Source organism: Leopardus geoffroyi, chromosome A3 (assembly GCF_018350155.1).
Source record: "Leopardus geoffroyi isolate Oge1 chromosome A3, O.geoffroyi_Oge1_pat1.0, whole genome shotgun sequence".
NCBI lineage: Eukaryota > Metazoa > Chordata > Mammalia > Carnivora > Felidae > Leopardus > Leopardus geoffroyi.
Genome location: NC_059336.1, coordinates 121,118,482 through 121,139,180, shown reverse-complemented (window position 1 = coordinate 121,139,180; position 20,699 = coordinate 121,118,482). Strand labels below are relative to the sequence as shown.

The following is a 20,699-nucleotide window of genomic DNA, read 5'->3' as shown; positions in this document are numbered from 1 at the left end:
CTTTTTACTGTTTATTTTTCAGAGACAGAGAGACAGAGAGATAGAGTATGAGTGGGGGAGGGGCAGGTAGAGAGGGAGACACAGAATCTGAAAACGGCTCCAGGCTCTGAGCTGTCAGCACAGAGCCTGACGCAGGGCTCGAACTCCCAAACCGTGAGATCATGACCTGAGCTGAAATCAGATGCTCACTGACTGAGCCACCCAGGTGCCCCCCAGCTAGTATTCTTATTATCATGGTTCTAAATTCTAGTTCAGACATCTTGCTTACATCTATGTTGATTAAGTCACTGGTTGTCATCTCTTCCTGTTTTTTTTTTGGGGGGGGGGGGGTAAATTCCTTCATTTTGTCATTTTGGAGGAAGAAAATAATTAATAAAAAAAAATTAAAATTAAAAAATTAAAAACAATGCAAAAAGTCAAATAAAGGAAGCTAGATTCTAAGTGTATTTTGGTCTGCTTGTTGAAAGAAGCTTGATAGAATAGGGAAAAAAGAGAAAGAAAGGAAAAATAAGAAAAATTTAAAATAAAAAAATATATAGTAAAATAGAATAGAATGAAATAAAGAAAATACAATAAAAAATTAAAAGAAGTAAAAAATAAAGTAAAAAAAAATAAAATTTTCTCTTTCTGTATCCAAGAATGAGGAAGAAAAGAAAGAAAAAAAGAAAACAATTTAAGCAAAAACAGAAGCAAAGAAAATGAACAAATAAACAAACCAGCAAACAATGAAACCGGAATGGCATTACATCCATTTGCCCCTAGAACTGAAACTATGAAACTTTTTATAGTCCCTACACTAAGCAGGTGGAGTAACTTGTGCTAGTCTTCTAAGGGATGTGCTGGAGGGTGCAGTTGGGTTCTCCACTAGGTGGCACTGCTTAGCTTACTGGGGTGGATCAGTGTGGCATGCATGCTCCTGTGTGTGTGCATGTGCATGGGAGAGGTGGAAATGGCTTCACCCAGTTCCCTAGTCTCTGGCACGGGAACTTTGTGCTCTCACCGACCCAAGATCAAGTATCCCTCCTTTGTCTCAGGTCTCCATTCACTCCCCACCTCTACCCTGTCTGTGTCCAAGCTGTCCACCTGAGACACCCTCCAAGAGTTTTATCTCAGATGGGGTTGTGTTTCAAAACCCCATGCTTCAGAGACCCCTGTAGCTTGGACCCGCCGACTCTCTGGGGGAGGGTCTCGCTGAGCAATGACTGGGTGCCAGCTCGTCCCAGAAAACATTCATGTGATCGTGCAGCGGCAGAGGTTCAGAGATTATGGCAAACCATAACACACAGCCAGCGCTAGGTCTTACCACACTCTGGAGTCTTTGTCTCAATACCAGCAAACGGGGCTGCTCTCTGGGGTCCGCTGGGACCTTTGCCTGTGGGGATGCTGTATGGCCTGTTCCAGATGCACTCCAAGCAAGGGAACCGCTTCTCTCCGTGTGGCACTTGGACACCTCAGACCCTGCTGCCTGCTCCTGCACACTTCTCTACCAGAACACTGCCAGGCACTGAACTCCAGAACTTCAGACTATGCACTCCACTGTTTACAGAATCCTGGTGGTATTTAAACCCTCTCCTTTCTTCCCATCAATGGTTTTGGGGAACAGATTTCTTGTTCAGTCCCCTGTGAGTGTTTTCACTCTTTCTTTCTCTTCAGCTACTTTCAGAGGAGTGTTTTTCTTGCATCAATCCTGATGCACCATACTCTCCTCCTTTCTCTCTGTCCTCTCTCTGCAAAAATAGCTCCCTACCCTCTGCAGCTTTTCTCTCCCCCAGTTCACCTCTTCACACTGTGTACCTCCTGAGTTCTGTGGCTCAAGTTATGCAGATTGTTGTGTTAATCCTCAGATCAATTTCCTAGGTGTTCAAAATAGTTTGGTGCTGATCTAGCTGTGTTTCCAGGATGAGACAACCTCCAGGTCTGCATGTTGCTCTGCCATCTGAACTCCCTCTTGATTTGCATTATCCTAATGATTAGTGATGTTGAGCATCTTTTTGTGTGCTTGTTGGCCATTTGTATATCTTCTCAGGACAAATGTTTATTTAAGTCCTTTGTCATATTTTTTTCCTTTGTCCAGTTTTGAATTGGGTTATTTAGTTTTTGTTGTTGTTGTTGAGTTATAGGAGTTCTCTGTATATTCTGGGTGCTAATCCCTCAGCAGGTGTAGTTTTTTTTTTTTTTTTTAAGTTTATTTATTTATTTTGAGAGAGAGAGAGAGAGAGAGAGAGAGAGAACGAGAACATACATGACCAGGGGAGGGGCAGAGAGAGAGATGGAGAGAGAGAGAATCATAAGCAGGCTCCATACTGCCAGCACGGAGCTGATGTAGGGCTTGAAGTCATGAGCTGTGAGGTCATGCATGACCTGAGCCGAAATCAAGAGTCGGATGCTTAACTGACTGAACCATCCAGGCTCCCCAGCAGGTATAGTTCTGAAAATATTTTCCCTCATTCTGGGGGTTGCCTTTTAATTCTCTTGATATTGTCTTTTGATACACACAATTTTTAAAGTTTCATGAAGTCCAACTTGTCTAGTTTTTATTTTGTTGTTTGTGCCTTTGTTGTCATAGCCAAGGAATCACTGCCAATCCCACACTGTGATGATTTTGCCCTATGTGTTCCTCTAAGAATATTGTAGTTTTAAGTCTTACATTTAGGTCTTCCACTAATTTTGAGTTAATTTTTGTACATGGTATTAGGTAAGGGCCCAACTTCTTTCTTTTGCGTGTGAGTATCCAGTTTTCCCAGCACCATTTGTAGAAAAGACTGTCTTTTTCTCCATTGAATGATCTTGGTACCCCTGTCAAAAATCATTTGACCATATATATAAGGTTTATTTCTTGGCTCTGTATTTAATTTCATTGGTCTGTATGGTTGTCTTTATACCAGAACCACATTGTTTTGAGTACTCTAGTTTTGTAATATGTCTTGAAATCAGAAAGTGTGTTTCAGCTTTATTCCTCTTTTTCAAGATTGTTTTGGTTGTTTAGGGTCCTTTGAGATTCTGTATAAATTTTAGGATGGGTTTTTCTATTTTTGCAAAAGCTGTGGGATTTTGATAGGGATTGCATTGAATCTGTAGATTGCTTTGGGTATTATTGACATTTTAATAATATTAAATCTGGCAATCCATGAACATGGGTTGTTTCCCTTTATTTATATCTTCTTTAATTTCTTTCAGCAATGTTTTACAGTTTTCATTGTACAAATCTTTCACCTCCTTGGATAAGTTAGTTTCTGAGTATTTTATTCTTTTTGATTCTGTTATAAATGGAATGGTTTTTGTAATTTTTTTCAGATTATTCATTGTAAGTGTATAGAAATGTGGCTGATTTTTGTGTGTTGACCTCGTATCCTGCTACTTCGCTGAATTCATTGATTAGTTATAACTGGGTTTTTTCTTTGTGTGTGTATGGAGTCTTTGGGGTTTCTACATATAAGATCATAACACCTGCAAACAGACATAATTTTACTTCTTCCTTTCTAATACAAATGCCTTTTATTTCTTTTTCTGGCTAGAAATTCCAGTGCAGTGTTGAACAGAAGTGGTGAAAGCAGGCATCCTTGTCTTGTTCCTAATCTTAGAAGAAAAGCTATCAGTCTTTCACTACTCAGTATGATTTTCACTATGAAGTTTTCACATGTGGCTCTTATTATATGGAGGTACTTCTTTTCCTAGTTTGTTGACTGTTTTTTATCATGAAAGGGTATTGGAATTTTGTCAAGTGCTTTTTCTGCATCAGTTGAGATTCTCATGTGGCTTTTCTCTTTTATTCTGTTAATGTGGTGTATTACATTGATTATTGTTTCATATTTTGAACCATCCTTGCATTTCAGAAGTAAATCCCACTTGGTCATGGTGTATAATCCTTTTAATATACTGCTGAATTTGCTTTGCTACTATTTTGTTGAAGGTATTTCCATCAATGTTCATAAGAGATATTGCTCTGTAGTATTATTTTCTTTCAGTGTCTTTGTCTGGCTTTGGTAGCAGGGTAATGCTGGCCTCAAATAATGAGTCATGAAGTATTCCCTTGTCTTCAGGTTCTTGGAAAAGTTTGAGAAGGATTTGTATTAGTTCTTTAAATATTTGATAGAATTTGCCAGTAAAGCCATCAGGTCCAGTGCTCTTCTTTTTAGGAGATTTTTGATTACTGACTCAACATCCATACTAGTTACATGTCTATTCAGATTTTCTATTCTTTGTGATTTAGTCTTTGCAGATTTTGTGTTTCTAGGAAATTGTGCATTTCATTTAGTTATCCAGATTGTTGGTGTACAATTGTTTAGAGTATTCTCCTATAGTCCTTTTTGTTTCTGTAGAATTGGTGATGTTACCATTTTTATTTCTGATTTTAGTACTTTGAGTCATCGCTCTTTTTTTCTTAGTCTGTCCAGCTAAAGTTTTGTCAATTTTGTTGTTCTTTTGAAAAAAGCACCTTTTGTTTTTATTAATTTTCTCTAATGTTTTTCTATTCTTCATTTCATTTATCTTTTCTCTTATCTTTGTTAGTTTTTTCTTTCTGCTAGCTTAGGGTTTAGTTTGTTCTTACTTTTCTAGTTTCTTAAGTTGTAAAGTTGGGTTGTTGATTTGAAATCTTTCTTGTCCCCCTCCCCCCACTCAGTAATGCTTTCATGGTGTCCCATAAGTTTTGCCATATTGTGTTTTCATTTTCATTCTTCTTTAAGTATTTTCTATTTTTCCCTTGTGATTTCTTCTTTGATCTCTTAGTTGTTTAAGAGAGTGTTATTTAACTTCCACAAATTTGTGACTTTTTCAGTTTTACTCCTGATAATCCTATTGTAGCTGGAGAAGATACTTTGTATGATATCAGTTTTTTTAAAAAATTCTATTGAGACTTAATTTGTGATCTAACATATAATCTATCCTGCAAAATGTATCATGTGCACTTGAGAAGAATGTGTATGCTATCGTTGGGTAGAATGTTCTGTATTTGTCTGCTAGATCTACTTGGTTTATTTTGTTTTTTAAGTCTTCTGTCTCCTTATTTATCTTCTGTCTGGTTGTTGTATCCATTATTGAGAATGGGGTTGTTCTACAACTATTATTATAAAACTGTCTATTTCTCCCTTCAATTTTGTAGTTTTTGCTTCATATATGTTGATGGTCTGTCATTAGGTGTGTAAACGCTTATAATTGTTGTATTTTCTTGATGTATTGACTTACAGTCTATTTTGTCTAATATTAGTATAGTCACCCTTGCTCTCTTTTGGTTACTATTTTCATGGAATATCTTTTTCAAACCTTGCATTTTCTTTTCAAAAATTTTTTCTTTAATTTTTTTTAATGTTTGTTTATTATTTTGAGAGAGAGAGAGAGAGACAGAGCATTAGTGGGGGAGGGGCAGAGAGAGAGAGGGAGACACAGAATATGAAGCAGGCTCCAGGCTCTGAGCCGTCAGTACAGAGCCCAACATGGGGCTTGAACCCATAAACCATGAAATCATGACCTGAGCCAAAGTTGGACACTTAACCACCTGAATCACCCAGGCACCCCTCCAACCTTTCATTTTCAACCTATTTGTGTCTTTGGATCTAATGTGAGTCTCTTGTACATAACATATATTTGGATCATGTGTTCTTATACATTTGAACAATCTCTGTCTTTTGATTGGAGTGTTTAATCTACTTACATTTAAAGTAATTACTGATAAAGAGGGACTTCTGTTCTTTTGTATATAGGTGATTTTCTTTGGTAGTGAAATGTTTAAATTCCTTTCTCATTTCCTTTCGTGTATATTTTATAGCTATTTTTTGGTGGTTACCATGGGATTGCATTTAATATCCTAAATTTAAAACACTCCAATTTGAATTTATACCAAATTAACTTCAATAGCCTATAAAACTTTGAACCTTTAAAGTTCCATTCCCACGCCTTTCAACTGTTGATGTCCCAAAACATAAAGTAAAAATTCTTTTAAATACATTACTCTCTTAAATTATGTAGGAAATAAAGTGTAGAGTTATAAACCAAAGTTACAATAATACTAGCTTGTAGACTAATATATTTTTAATGTATTAGTCTCATGAATCACGTAGAAAACAAAAAATGGGAGTTACAAACTATTGTTACAATAATACTAGCTCTTATAATTGCTATATATTTATCTTTATTGAGGGAAGTTTCTATTTCTTTATATGGCTTCAAGTTACTATCTAGTGTCCTTTCATTTCACCCTGCAGGATTCCCTTGAGCATTTCTTTTTTTTTTCTCTTTCTTTCTTTCTTTCTTTCTTTCTTTCTTGAGAGAAAGACAGCATGCAAGCAGAGGGAGAGAGAGAGAATCTTAAGCAGGCTCCAGGCTGAGCCAATGCAGGGCTCCATCCCATGACCTCAGGATCATGATCTGAATTGAAATCAAGAGTCAGATGCTCAACCAATTGAGCATTTCTTGAAGGTAGGTCTAATGGTCACAAATTCTCTCAACTTTTGTTTGCCAGTAATGTAGCAATTTCTCCTTAACTTTTAAAAGAAGTTTTGCTGGATATAGGACTCTTGGTTGACAGTTTTTTTTTCTTTTAGCACTTTGAATATATTGGCTTCCAAAATTTCTGAGGAGAAATCTGCTGACAATCATCTCCCTTGCATGCAGTGAATTGCTTCACTCTTGCTGTTTTTAAGATTCTTTTTTCATCTTTTAAAAGTTTGATTATAACATGTTTTGATGTGGGTCCATTTCAGTTCTTCTTACTTATAGTTCACCGAGCTTCTTGGATGTTTATATTCATGTATTTCATCAAATTTGACAAGTTTTCAGCCACTATTTCTTCAAATATTCTCTCTATCCTTTTCTCTCTTTTCCTTCTGGGACTCCCACAATGTGTATGCTGGTCTGTTTAGTGGTGTCTTTTGGCTGTTCTGTTTGTCTTTTTCAGTCTTTTTCTTTCTGTTCCTCACACCCAATACTTTTCATTCTTATCTTCATGTTTACTGATTCTCTCTTTTGTTTGCTCAAATCTGCCTCTGAATCCCTCCAGTGATTTTTTTTCAATCTTTTAATTTTAAATCTGAATTCTGAGGGATTTGATGAGATCCAGTATGTCCTCTACCACATGTCTTTCCCCTTAGGCATTTCCTCAGTTTTTTTTTTTTTTCTCCAAGTCCTGAGTAAACCTTACTATTTTAATGGCAACACATATATCTTTTCTTCCTTTGTTTAAAAGTTACTTTAGCTTTTATGAAAGTGAAATACATACATTATTTGAAAAAGTCTAATATGATGATAAGGTTTATAATAATAGTAGAACCCTGAACCACCATTCCCATCCTTGAAATGTGCTCCCTAGAAGCAAAATTTTGAATTATTTTAGCTGTTTCTTCTGTTTTTAATTCTATATTTCCAAAAATATTCTTTAAAAAAATTTTTTAATGTTTATTTTTTTGAGAGTGAGACAGAGTGTGAGCAGGGGAGGGGCAGAGAGAGAGGGAGACACAGAAGCTGAAACAGGCTCCAAGCTCTGAGCTGTCAGCACAGAGCCTGATGTGGGGCTTGAACTCACAGACTGTGAGATCATGACCTGAACCGAAGTTCAGTAGTATAACAACACAAGCATATTATAAATATTGATTTAAACAAAAAATGTGAAACAAATATTTTGGGAGGATGAAGGGAAGGAAGGAGGTGTTAAGTGTACTAAATCCCACTATTGTATAATATGAAGTCAATAGATAGCATATCAAGAGCAATATAAGAATGTTTTGGGGGGCACCTGGATGGCTCCATCATTAAGCATCCGACTTCAGTTCAGGTCATGATCTTACAGTCTGTGAGTTCAAGCCCCACATCAGGCTCTGTGATGACAGCTCAGAGCCTGGAGGCTGTTTCAGAATTTGTGTCTCCCTCTCTCTCTGCTCCTCCCCTGCTCACACTCTCTCTCTCTCTCTCTCTCTCAAAAAAAAATTTAAAATTAAAAAAAAATTATCTTCTAAAAATTGGTTGACATCTCTTGTCTGTGCTTGTGTTATTTATCTGTGTTGCTCTTCCAAATCCATTCTCCATCTCTTTTTGCCCTGCTCTGTGTGCAGAGAAATGGACATAGGCTCCCTTGACTTTTGGCTACCAGTTGGATTCAGCTAATTGGAGGTGCTGGCAGAAGACTGGAGAGTAAGAGGAGATAGAATTGTAGATGTAGGAGTATTTATTCCCATTGCTGCCTTCTCCCTGCATGCTTGCTCCCTGGAAGGCCACTGTCTTTTTGGTTGTGGCATAATACTTCTACCTAATTCTGTGGCTCCTATAGGGTTCTTCTTTCCTATGTCTAGGGCTTTTACCACGTTCAGCAGTCATTCTTTCCATTTTCCTCTAAAGGCTTAGAGATGGTGATAGTTTCCAAATGCTGTTAGACCCCATGTACTTCGCCATCCCTTGTTGGTTCTCTTGATCCTGCCCACACCTCTGTAAATAGTTTTCTTATTAAATTCTATTCAATTCTCATTTGAGTGTGCCAGTCTGTTTTCTGCCAGAACCCTGACTGCTACATCGCTGTTCGTGTTCTCTCTTTACTGTGTTTATTCATTTCAAAAATTTTATTCTCATTTTAGCAGAGTTTCTAGAGGCAACAGAAATAAGTGCCATATGTTCAATCTGCTATGTTTAACTGTTAGATATCCTTTTTCCAGGATCTTTTCCTATGCAGAATATCTGACTATTTTCTTTGATATAACATACTGATTTCTCTCCTATGCCCAAAGCAGAAGATTGGAGGTTTAATATCTGAGTAAATTGAAAAGACAGGCCCCAATTCAGGCACAAGCACAGTGGTGGGCAAAGCAGTAGCATGGTACTATAAAGAGTGAGACTAAGACAAAGTCCCTATAGTAAAGGATGACTCTCCACCCACTCTTTTGAATCTCTTTGTGGCAAGAGAGGTGAAAACCAGAATGTTTATAGCTCTATCCCCATGTACCCACCACCAACCAGAAAGTTCAGCTTTCTTCCCCAGAATAGCCCTATTGAATGGACAACAAAAGATCAGTCAATATTTGAAAAAGACTCAAACAAAAAAGACAAAGACAACCAATGCGAGAGAAAGAAAGAAAGAAAGAAAGAAAGAAAGAAAGAAAGAAGCCATAGTAAGAATTCAAGGGAAGGAAAGGCAATTCAGGACTCAGAAAAAGGAAAAAAAAAACAAAGAGAAATAAAAAAACACTAGGTTAGTCTGAGGGAAAAAATGGAGCCAGTGGCTTAGAATTCTGAGGACAAATCCTATCCAATCTAAAATTCTATACCCAGGAAAATTATCACTCAGATAAACAAGTAAAATCCTGACACTTTTATTCAGAAATACTAAATGATGTAAAAAAGGAAGGCAAGAAAGAGAAAGACACAGCACATGAGTAAGGGGGAAAAAAATACCCTGGATTTTAGCGATGGGAAGTCTCAGGATAACAGCTGGGCAACAGGCTTAGTGAGCAACCAGTACCAATTAGAGAATGAAGACAGAGGACTCCATGAGAGATTCTTCCAGAGAGAAAACTAAACTTATAGAGTATCCAATGTATTTTAATATATTCAAAAATTATTTTTAGTTTTGTTGGACCCATTGGAGTTGAATTAGTGATTTTGACATGGAAAATTAAGCAAACAAATAACAAAAACCAAAGGAATTATTTATACTGGAAAAAATATAAAGTTGTTCAAAAAGGAAATGTTATCATATATATACTATCACAGCTATGAATAGTAGAAACTATAATATGTATTTAATATATATTATATATATTTAAATAATAAATATTTATTTAAACAAAATTGCCAATATAACAAATTTGGGAAGATGGGAATGAAGAATATTAAGTGAACATACAGATGCACTTTAGATATATTTAGTTCTGGACCATGGCAATAAAGCAAGCATCGTAATAAAGTGAGTCAAATGAATTTTTTGGTTTCCTGGGGCTTATAAAAGTTATGTTTACACTATGATGTAGTCTATTAAATGTGTCATATCATTGTGTCTAAAAAAGTACATACCTTAATTTAAATATACTTTACTGCTAAAAATTGCTAGGCATTATCTGAGCTCTCAGTGAATCATAATTACTAATCACCGATCACAATAACAAATGTAATAATAATGAAAAAGTTTGAAATATTGCAAAATTGCCAAAATATGACACTGGGACATGAAGTGAGCAAATGCTCTTGGAAAAATGGTGCCAATAGACTTGCATGACACAGGGTCACCACAGACCTTCAATTCATAAAAAAATGCACTATTTGTGAAGTGCAATAACGTGAAGCACAGTAAAGCAAGGTGTGCCTGTACTTGAGGGAGATAATTTGAGCAAGCTAAATTTCCATTTACCATAATAGCAAGTCAACAGATGATAGCTAAAGTAAAAAATGAAAAAAAAAAGTCTATATAAGCACACAGTTTAGATACATGGAGATAAAACCAGAATAAACAGCCAAGAAAGTTCAGAGAAGTTGCTTAAGAGGAGTGGGAATTTGGGAATGAGGGTCAATGGGGCAGAATTCCACTATTTTCTTCTGTAAGCTAACTGTTCCACTTAAGTTTTTAAAAAAGAGATATACTCATTGGTTTCATAAAAACAAAACAAACAGACAAAAAAAAAAAAAAAAAACCCTGAAAAGAAACACATATCCCATGTGTGGACCCAAATAGTAGTCACACAGCAGTTTCTCTCTCTCTTCCCCCACCTATTCTAAGAACGCCTCTGTTTCCTCGTAAAGAGTTCTTGGAATCTCTATGTGGTATCTCGCAAGTGTTCTGTGAATTTATTCTCTTGGCTGCCTTGAAGTTTCTGTTCTTGCTCTTCTCCCTTCAGAGGCCAGCTGAAGGCTACACCCCTGCCGGCTGCAGACTCTCACTGATCTCTGTTCCCAAGGCTGCCAATACCTGGTGTCAAATGGTTGATGTTTGTGCCAGGGATGCTACTTCTTGTCACTGCCGAAGCTGCTGGCTCCAAGGCTGATGACATTTAACACCCTCACTGCCCCTCCCTCAGTTGTCTTTTTCCTAAATGGGAGAAATTTCTGTCAGTTCACAGAATCAGGAAGTGATATTCTCTCTTGAGCATATGCTTTTGTCTCTTATACTGCAAAATTGACTGTACAAATCAGTGTATATGGACGGTACAAATCCTTTTATCAACCCAGAAAGAAACCGCATTCCCATTAGAAGTCATAATCCCATCTATTGAAGGCCTCAGCAAGAAAAGCCTGAGGTCCCTGGAAAAAGAGGGACTTGAGCTTGCTATACCAACTCTTCCCTGAATGTCCAGCCTGCTGGTCGATTTTAACTTGCCAGTCTACACAATCATGTGAGCCAGTTTCTTCTCTGGAGAACCCTAATACAGATTCTGAAATCATACAATATGTGCCTTTTCTCTCTGTTTTTTTTTTTTTTTTTTTTTTTTTTTTTCAGTTAGCATTACGTTTTCAGGGTCCATCCATGTTCCAGCATGAATCCATTCTTCATTCCTTTTTACAGCCAAATAATATTCTATTGTGCAGATATACCATATTTTGTTTCTCCATTCATTAGTTGATGGACATTTGTGTTGTTCCTACTTCTAAATATTACAAATAAGACTGCTACAAACATCTTTGTGCAAAGTTTTGTACGGACAAGTTTCAGTTCTCTCAGGGTTCTCTTCAATATGTGGCTGTGGCTGTACTGTGTTATATTTCTACCAGCATTGTATGTGGGCTCCAATTGCCCCACATCCTTACCAACACTTGTTAGTACCTCTTTTTGATTATTGCCATTCTAGAGGGGGTAAAGTGGTATTGTTCATTGCGGCTTTAGTTTGTATTTCCTTGATGGCTAATGAGAAGCTTTTCCTGTTTATGTTTAGGTCATCCAAGAGCTGCTCCATGCATTCTGTCCAAGTTTTGTAGCTGTGTTCAGTGGGAGAGAGAGGAGGGGATAGCTTACTCCCTCTTACCTGGAAACAGAAATGTGTTAGTTTTTGATACTTACAAAAATAGTATCTTTGCATTTTCTAATTACTATTGCTGGTGAATGAATGTAAATGCATTTGATTTTTTAATCTTGATTTGATTTCCTGAAAATTTGCTAAACTCTCTTATTAATTCTAATAATGTTTTATCATCTGCAGACAATGAAGATTTTGTTTCTATTTTTCTGATTATTTGCTTATTTATTTTACATTATTGTGTGAGCTAACCACTCCAGAACAATAAGGTAAATTAGAAATGGTGATGATAAAAGACACACTTGTTTTCTTTCAGGTCTTGCAGGGAATATTTTCAATATTTCACTGTAACATTTGGAGTAGGTTATTTGGCGTAGATACAGGTTACCAGGCTAAGAAAATCCTTTTGGTGTTTTTGTTTAAATCTTTGATGGGTATTGGATTTTACTAAATGCATTTTCTGCACATATTGAAGAGAAGGATCTATGTGTATATATATATATATATATATGTGTGTGTGTGTGTATGTCTGTGTGTGTATATATATGTATGTGTATATGCACATATGTGTACATATGTGTGTATGTGTGTGTGTGTGTGTGTGTGTGTGTGTGTGTGTATTGCTTTTTGGCTCTTAACATGGTATAGTTGATTTTCTAATATTAAACCAATGTTTAGATTGTTTACAAAGGTGGCCACAACACTCCTCTCTTCCCATTCTTTATATTCCTTTGCCATGTGACTTTGGTATTCATCCCCCTCAAGAGGTGGAGTCCCTTCCTCTTGAATCTGCTTTGGCCTGTGTTTTGTTTAATTAGAATGTGGCAGGAGAAACACTGAGTGATTTCTGACCCTTGGGCTCAAGTGATTTTGTTCTTTTGCTGTCTCCTTCTTAGAATGCTTCTCTCAACATGGAAAAAGCCCAGGATTGCCCTCATGGAGAGAGAGGCCACAAATCCCAGCCTTTCCAGACATCCCAAATGAAGTCCCAGATATGTGAGTAAGGTCATCTTAGGCCGTCCAAACCCAGCTGACTGCAGCCACGAAAGTAACCCGGGCAAGACCAGCCCAGCCAACCCATAGTATTGTGAGAAATAATAAACTTTTGCAAGCCACTGTTTCTAAGTGTTGTCATTTTGGTTTTGGTGTTTTGTTTTGCTTTTAACGCAGCATAGGTAACTGATACACGCATCTTGCATTCTTGAGTGAAACCCAACTTGGATGTGGCATATTATCATTTCATATATTGCTAGATTCCTTTTCCTAACATTTTGTTTAGGATATTTGCTTCTATGTTTGAATGAGTTTGGTTTGTAATTTTCCTTTCATGTAGTGTCACTAAGTTTTTGATGTTGAAGGAGTTGGGTGTGTTTCTCTTTTTCAGTCTCTGGAATAGTTTATATAAGGCTGGAATCATTTGCTTCTTGAATTATTGAGAGACCTCACTACTAAAATTGTCTGGGTCTATTGTTTTCTTTTGTGGGAATAATTTAAGCTGATTCAGTTTAAAAAATCCTACAGGTTTTCTATTTTTTCCCGAGTCAGTTTTAGTAAGCTATATTATTCTGTTTTCAAATTCATTAGCAAAAAGTTGCTCCAACTATTTCTTTTAAAATGTTGTTAAAAAAGTATCTTCCTATGTTTAAAGTCTCTTCAGCATCTATGGTTATATCCTATAGTTTTATTTCTAATATTATTTGTACGTTCCCTTTTTTGCCTTGATTGATCTTTAAAGAGGTTTGTCTTTTCAATGACTAATCTTTTGGTTTGGATGCTCCTCTATTTTCTACTTAATTTTATATATTTATAAGTGTATTATGCATATATAAATATATTTACATATAAATATATATAAACATTCTATATTAATATACTTACAAGTTTATATTATATAATATATATTTAATATATAATACACATATAAATATATTATATTTTAGTATTTCTTTTTACTTTCTCAGTAATATTTTATTGTATTCTTGTGCCACAATTTATTTATCCATTCATTTGTTGATGGATATTTGTGTTGTTCCCATTTCTATCATAAGCAATGTTACTATGTACATTCTTGATTATATGTCTTGATGCCCATGCACATGAGTTTCTCCAGGACGTATAACATAGAGTCGAATTTCTGCATCCTAGGGGGATGTGTCTGAAAATTTGGTAATATAAATACCACACTCTAATCATCCCATTTGTTCCATATGCCCACCAGCATTTGGCATTGTCATATTTTATTTTATTTTTTTATTATTTTTAAATATGAAATTTATTGTCAAATTGGTTTCCATACAACACCCAGTGCTCATCCCAACAGGTGCCCTCCTCAATACCCATCACCCACCCTCCCCTCTCTCCCACCCCCCATCAACCCTCAGTTCTTGGTTTTTAAGAGTCTCTTATGTTTTGGGTCCCACCCTCTCTAACCCCTTTTTTTTTTTCCTTCCCCTCCACCATGGTCTTCTGTTAAGTTTCTCAGGATCCACGTAAGAGTCAAAGCATATGGTATCTGTCTTTCTCTGTATGACTTACTTCACTTAGCATAACACTCTCCAGTTTCATCCACATTGCTACAAAAGGCCATATTTCATTCTTTCTCATTGCCACATAGTATTTCATTGTGTATATAAACCACAATTTCTTCATCCATTTGTCAGTTGATGGACATTTAGGCTCTTTCCATAATTTGGCTATTGTTGAAAGTGCTGCTGTAAACATTGGGGTACAAGTGCCCATATGCATTAGCACTCCTGTATCCCTTGGGTAAATTCCTAGCAGTGCTATTGCTGGGGCGTTGTCAGATTTTAAAGTTTTGGTAACCTGGTAGATGTATAATGGTATCTCATGGTGGGTTTTTGTTGTTGTTGTTGTTGTTGTTTGGTTTTTGGTTTTTTTTCCTGCTGCATATGTTCATTTTTTATTATTTGTTATTGCAAAGTAAATCAATGAATACAGAATTATTTATAGATCACATACACATATGCAAATAATTTATAATGTAGAAAGTAAAAATCTCTAACCACTTATGATATCTCTCTACCTCTTTCAACACCCATCCCCAAGAAGTAAACACAGTCAAACTTTTGGTATCTTTCCAGACTTTTTTGAAGAATATTCAGGCATACACTTTATTTTCACAGAATGATATCATACTTTACCTATTGGTTTAAAAAAATTTGTTTTAATGTTTTACTTATTTTTGAGAGAGAGAGAGAGAGAGACAGAGACAGAGCATGACTGGGGAGGGGCAGAGAGAGAGAGGGAAACACAGAATCCGAAGCAGGCTCCAGGCTCTGAGCTGTCAGCACAGAGCCCGATGTGGGGCTCAAACCCACAGACCGTGAGATCATGACCTGGGCCAAAGTCGGATGCTCAACCGACTGAACCACCCAGGCACCCTTTACCTATTGTTACATGATCGTTTCACTTCATAATTAATAATAATTCAGACTTACCTCTAATTAAAAAAAATTTTTTTTTTAACATTTATTCATTTTTGAGAGACAGAGAGAGACAGAGCCTAAGTGGGGGAGAGGCAGTGAGAGAGGGAGACACAGAATCTGAAGCAGGCTCCAGGCTCTGAGCTGTCAGCACAGAGTCTGACGTGGGGCTCAATCTCACAGACTGCAAGATCATGACCTGAACTGAAGTCGGATGCTTAACTGACTGAGCCACCCAGGCGCTCCCAGACTTACCTCTAATTTTTAAATGGCCACTGAGGTTTCCATTTTACAACTATTTTGGCATCCAAATTTTAACCATTCTCCTACTGTTGACATAGATGTCTCATAGTTTGAGCTATTATAAATAATATTCCATATAAATATATCCTTGCACATGCTTGTGCAAGTATCTCTATAGAATGTAAATCTAAAACTGTAAGTTAAAAGTATTTTAAATTTTGGGGCATCTGGGTGGCCCAGTTGGTTAAGCATCTGACTCTTGATTTTGGCTCAGGTCGTGATTTCACGGTTTGTGGGTTTGAGCCCCACATCCGGCTCTGCACTGACATTGCAGAGCCTACTTGAGATTCCCATTCGCGCTCTCTCTCTCTCTCTCTCTCTGCCCCTCCCCCACTTGTGCATGTGCCCTCTCTTCTCTTTCAAATAAATAAATATTTAAAATTTTTTTAAAAATATTTTAAATTTTGATAGTTATCATTACACTGTGATGATATTTATTATTTGACAGTTATTCGTTGCTCTGAATAGGTTGTCACAATTCACACTTGCACCAGGAGTATATGAGTTTTCTTTCCCCATATGCTAGGCAAACCTGGACTTCATATGTTTTAACTTTTTGTAATTTGGTGGGCACCAATAGGACCTCATTTTTTACAATTTTTTAAAAATGTTTATTTATTTTTGAGACAGAGAAACAGAGCTTGAGCAGGGGTGGGGTAGAGAGAGAGGGAGACACAGAATCCGAAGCAGGCCCCAGGCTCTGAGCTGTCAGCACAGAGCCAATGTGGGGCTCAAACTCACACTGTGACATCATGACTTGGGCGGAAGTCCGCCACTCAGCCGACTGAGCCACCAAGGCACTCCATTACCTCATTTTTAATTGGCATTTACCTAATTGCTAACAAAACTGAATATCTTTTCATATGTTTATTAGGTATTAGCATTTTGGGTTTTTGTGGACTACTTGTTCATATTTTTTGCCCTTTTTTTTATTGGGTGTTGTCATTTATTTATTTATTTATTTATTTATTTATTTATAGGAGTTGTTCTGTTTTAATTTACATTACCTTGATTATTAATCAAGTTTAACATCTTTTCATACGTTTGTTAACCATTATGTTTCCTGTTTGTGAGGAGGCTTGTCAAGTGTTTGACCATTTTCCTACTGGATCCTCAGCTTTTTCTTTTTAACTCTCTAGGACTTCTTTATAGATTATCAATGTAAACCTTTTGTTAGTTTTATGTATTGCAAAGATCTTTTTCTATTTTGTAGTTTGTTTTTTCTCACCTTTTTATGGTGTGTTTTGATAAACAAAAGTTCTTCATTTTAATTTGGTCAAATGTATCAAATTTTTTCCCCTTTATGGTCAGTGTGCTGTTTCTATGTCTTGGTAGGAAATATTTGCATCTTTTTGAAGAAACTGATTTCTACCTCAAGTTCATGAAATTATTATCCTAAATTGCCTTCTTAAAGCTTTATCATTTTGCCTTCACAGTTAGATCTGTAATCTATCTGGAATTAGTGAAAGAGGTATGTTAAAATCCATCACAATGATTTTTGTTCTGTTTCCTTCTTTTAGTTCTTTTTGTTTTGTTTTGTTTTATATATTTCCAGGTTATGTTATTAAGTGCATATAAATTTAAAATTGTTATATCTCCCTGGTGAAAAAATCTTTTATATTATGAAGTTACCCTCTTTAGTCTTAGTAATAGTTTTGCCTTAAAGTCTATTTGTCTGATAATAATTATATCTAATCCTGCTCTTAGGGGATTAGCATTTTCATATTTACTTATTCCTACTAAATTAATTGACATGCAATCTATCTTTAAAGATAGTTTATTTTCATGGAAAATATTGAATGTTACATCATCTATTTTGTAAATTTAACATGATACATAATTTTTGATCTCTGTCTTTGATAAACAAAATTGTATAGGTCATGCTGGTTGTTACTGTTTTGCTCCTCATTCTTTCATCTCCAAAATTGTTAATACCTTTTGGGATTTACAGACTATGGCCCACTACTTGTAATCACTACACGTGATTAGAAAGAGCTCATTTATACAGCATTGCAGCCAAGTAGAATAACAGGGAATTTGTTAAAGATCTGCTCCTTGTATCACTTCTAAAAAGAAGGTTGCCTTTTTGTTGTTGTTTTTGTATATTTTTACAATACCATTTCCCTCATCAAACAAGAATTTTATGTTGCTTCACTTTATCTCATTGACTTTGAAAAAAAAATTTTAATGGTATATAAGAGGGGCACCTGGGTGGCTCAGTTGGTTAAGTGGCCAACTTCAGCTCTGGTCATGATCTCATGGTTCATAAGCTTGAGCCCCACAATGGGCTCTGTGCTGACAGAATCCGTTTGGGATTCTCTCTCTCTCCCTCTCTCTGCCCCTCCCCTACTTGTACTCTCTCTCTCTCAAAAAAAATAAATTAATTAAAAAAAATAAAATGGTATATAATATGCCCTATTCAGTCTCTGTGCATAAAAAGAATAAGGTAAAAGTAATAAATCCTTCTTAAAATTTAAAGTTTTCTGTTTTAGTGCTATCCAGTAGTAAATTTTTCAGGACAAGTATGAGTGTGGTTATTACATCTTATAGTCTCCCTTTTTTTTTTTTTTTTTTTTTTTGAGCATGAGGAGGCACAACTGAATGAGGGGCGGGGGGGGGTGCACAAGTTAGTGAGGGGCAGAGAGAGAGAGAATCCCAGGGGCTGAGGGGGGGGAGAGAGAGAGAGAGAGAGAGAGAGAGAGAGAGAGAGAGAGAGAAAGTGGGGTCACTCAAAGCAGGGCTCATACTCACCAGAAGCGGGACAAAAGCTCACCCGATGTGGGACTTGAACCCACCAACCATGAGATCATGACCTGAGCTAAAGTCAAATCCTTAACGACTGAGCCACCCAGGTGCCCTCATAGTCTCCATTTTTTACCAGGTGTTTTTCATAGTAGTCAGTGTTAATTTTGTTTCCAAGTAGGAAAAGTTTCACTGCTCTCAAGATGACTTTCAGAGTTAATTTTTTTCTTTGTCATTATTTCTTTGTTTTTTAAAAAATCCTGAATTCATCATGCTTCACTGGATCCTGGATTGAAAAACCCAATAGCTATGATAAACATTACTTGAGGGGCACCTGGGTGGCTTAGTCGGTTAAGCGTCCAACTTGGGCTCAGGTCATGATCTTGTGGTTTGTGAATTGGAGTCCCGCATTGGGTTCTGTGCTGACAGCTCAGAGCCTGGAGCCTGCTTCAGATTCTGTGTCTCCCTCTCTCTCTGCCTCCCCCCTGCTCATTCTCTCTCTCTCTCTCTCTCTCTCTCTCTCTCTCATTCTCTCTCCCTCTCAAAAATAAACATAAAAATATTAAACATTACTTGAATAATTAAGGAAATTTAATATGGGCTATGTATTAGATAATGGTATTGTATCAATGCTCAATCTCCTCAAATGTGATAATAGTATAGTGATTGTAGGAATTTGTCCTTGTTCTTAAAAAGAAACATCTGTGAGACTTAGGGGTGAAGGGTCATGACAGTCTGTAACTCTAAAGTAAATGATCCAGTAGAAGGAGGGAAGGGAAAAAGGAAAAAAAGGAGAGAAAGAAAGAGTGTATAGAGAGGGTAAGATAAAGCAAACCTGACATAATGCCAACTATTCCTGAATCTAGATGAATTGTGTGTATGGAGTGTTTGTTATTCTAGGCTTGTCACTTTCTGTAAGCTTGAAATTTTTCAAAATAACAGGCTGGGAAAATGAACTCATGTCCACTAAAAAGAATTCCTGATTTCAATATGTTTGTGACTCTGACTTAGAATCAGTATGGTGCAGGTAGAAAGGCTCTAGCTCATCACTTGTCATGGGATCTGAGGCAGGTTCCCCTTGTATTTTAGGAATTCCTGGATTTTTCTCTGACGTAACATCCTTAGGATTTTTTTCTTGCCTTCTTTAGGGATTAAAGACTTACTACCTTTTGATCTTAACTACTGATTTTTATCTGTGCTTCAAAAAACAGTCTAATTAGTATTAGTCTAGCCTGGATAAACTGAAGGTATCCATTGTGTTTAGAAGTTTCTCTGGACAAAGTGGGAGAGAGGAAGAGGATTGTGGTTCCCAGGACATTGGAAAACCAGGGAGAGCAGGTTGGGGGCGGGGGGGAGGAGGGGTGGGAGGAACGTCACATTCTCCTGTCTTAGGAAGGTTCTCTGATTCAGCAGAATTAGATTTTCTTCCAGATTTCAAGGTCATTGCCATTGGCTGTCAGCTCACTGTGGGAGGCCAGACAGGAGCTCTCTCCACCTGAACTGGCTCATCTGGCTCCAGTATCCCCTTATCTGATAATGTACAATTGCCTTTTCTGTACAGAACAAAAACAATATCAGGCTCCGATCTAGAGCTGCTTTTCCCTAAAACAATGAAAACAGAAATATTTGTCTTTTTATAGTGAAATAGAATTGACAAGCAGTTAAAAATAAGGTAAGATAAGGCAAGCTCAGAAATAACCAAGTAAATCACCTCCCTTTATGTTGATGAGTCTTTAAAAACTAACGTGACTTTGAATGAATACTCAACCACAGCCATGTGGAAGCACTGATAATATGTTTCAAAGTATTTCCCCACAGCATACTTCTTCACTGAAATAGATTACCGCCCCCCTAACACCCCTACCTCTACTATATACAGACTAAATTTAGAACTTTTGAGTAACGAATTTGAAGAAAAGAGGGAAATGATCAAATTATCTGAAGCTCCTGGGGCACCTGGGTGGCTCAGTCGGTTGAGTAACTGACTTTTGATTTCAGCTCAGGTCATGATTTCACGGTTTGTGGGATCAAGCCCTGGGTCAGGCTCTGTGCTGCCAGCACGGATCCTGCTTGGGATTCTCTCTCCCCCTCTCTCTCTGCCTCTCTGCTGCTCATGCATGAACATATACTCCCTCTGACTCTCTCTCTCTCTCTCAAAATACATAAATAAACATTGAAAAAACTGTACAAATTATCTGAAGCTCCTTAGAATATACTGAATTATAACATTTTGGGGAAAGATATAATATTTTATTTAAAAAATACCAATAGGGTTGGGGCTTGCTGGGTG

At 36.7% G+C, this 20,699-nt stretch overlaps 1 protein-coding gene across 1 annotated transcript in view; it reads left to right on the top strand.

The window, feature by feature from the left end:
* The window catches only part of LOC123581434 (translation initiation factor IF-2-like), a 43,420-nt gene extending 30,379 nt beyond the window's left edge, over positions 1-13,041 (top strand). Inside the window, exon 5 of the mRNA XM_045447492.1 lies at positions 12,818-13,041. The gene's annotated coding sequence lies outside the window, so the exon portion shown is untranslated. The remainder of the gene's footprint in view (positions 1-12,817) is intronic.
* The last annotated feature ends 7,658 nt before the right edge of the window (positions 13,042-20,699 follow it).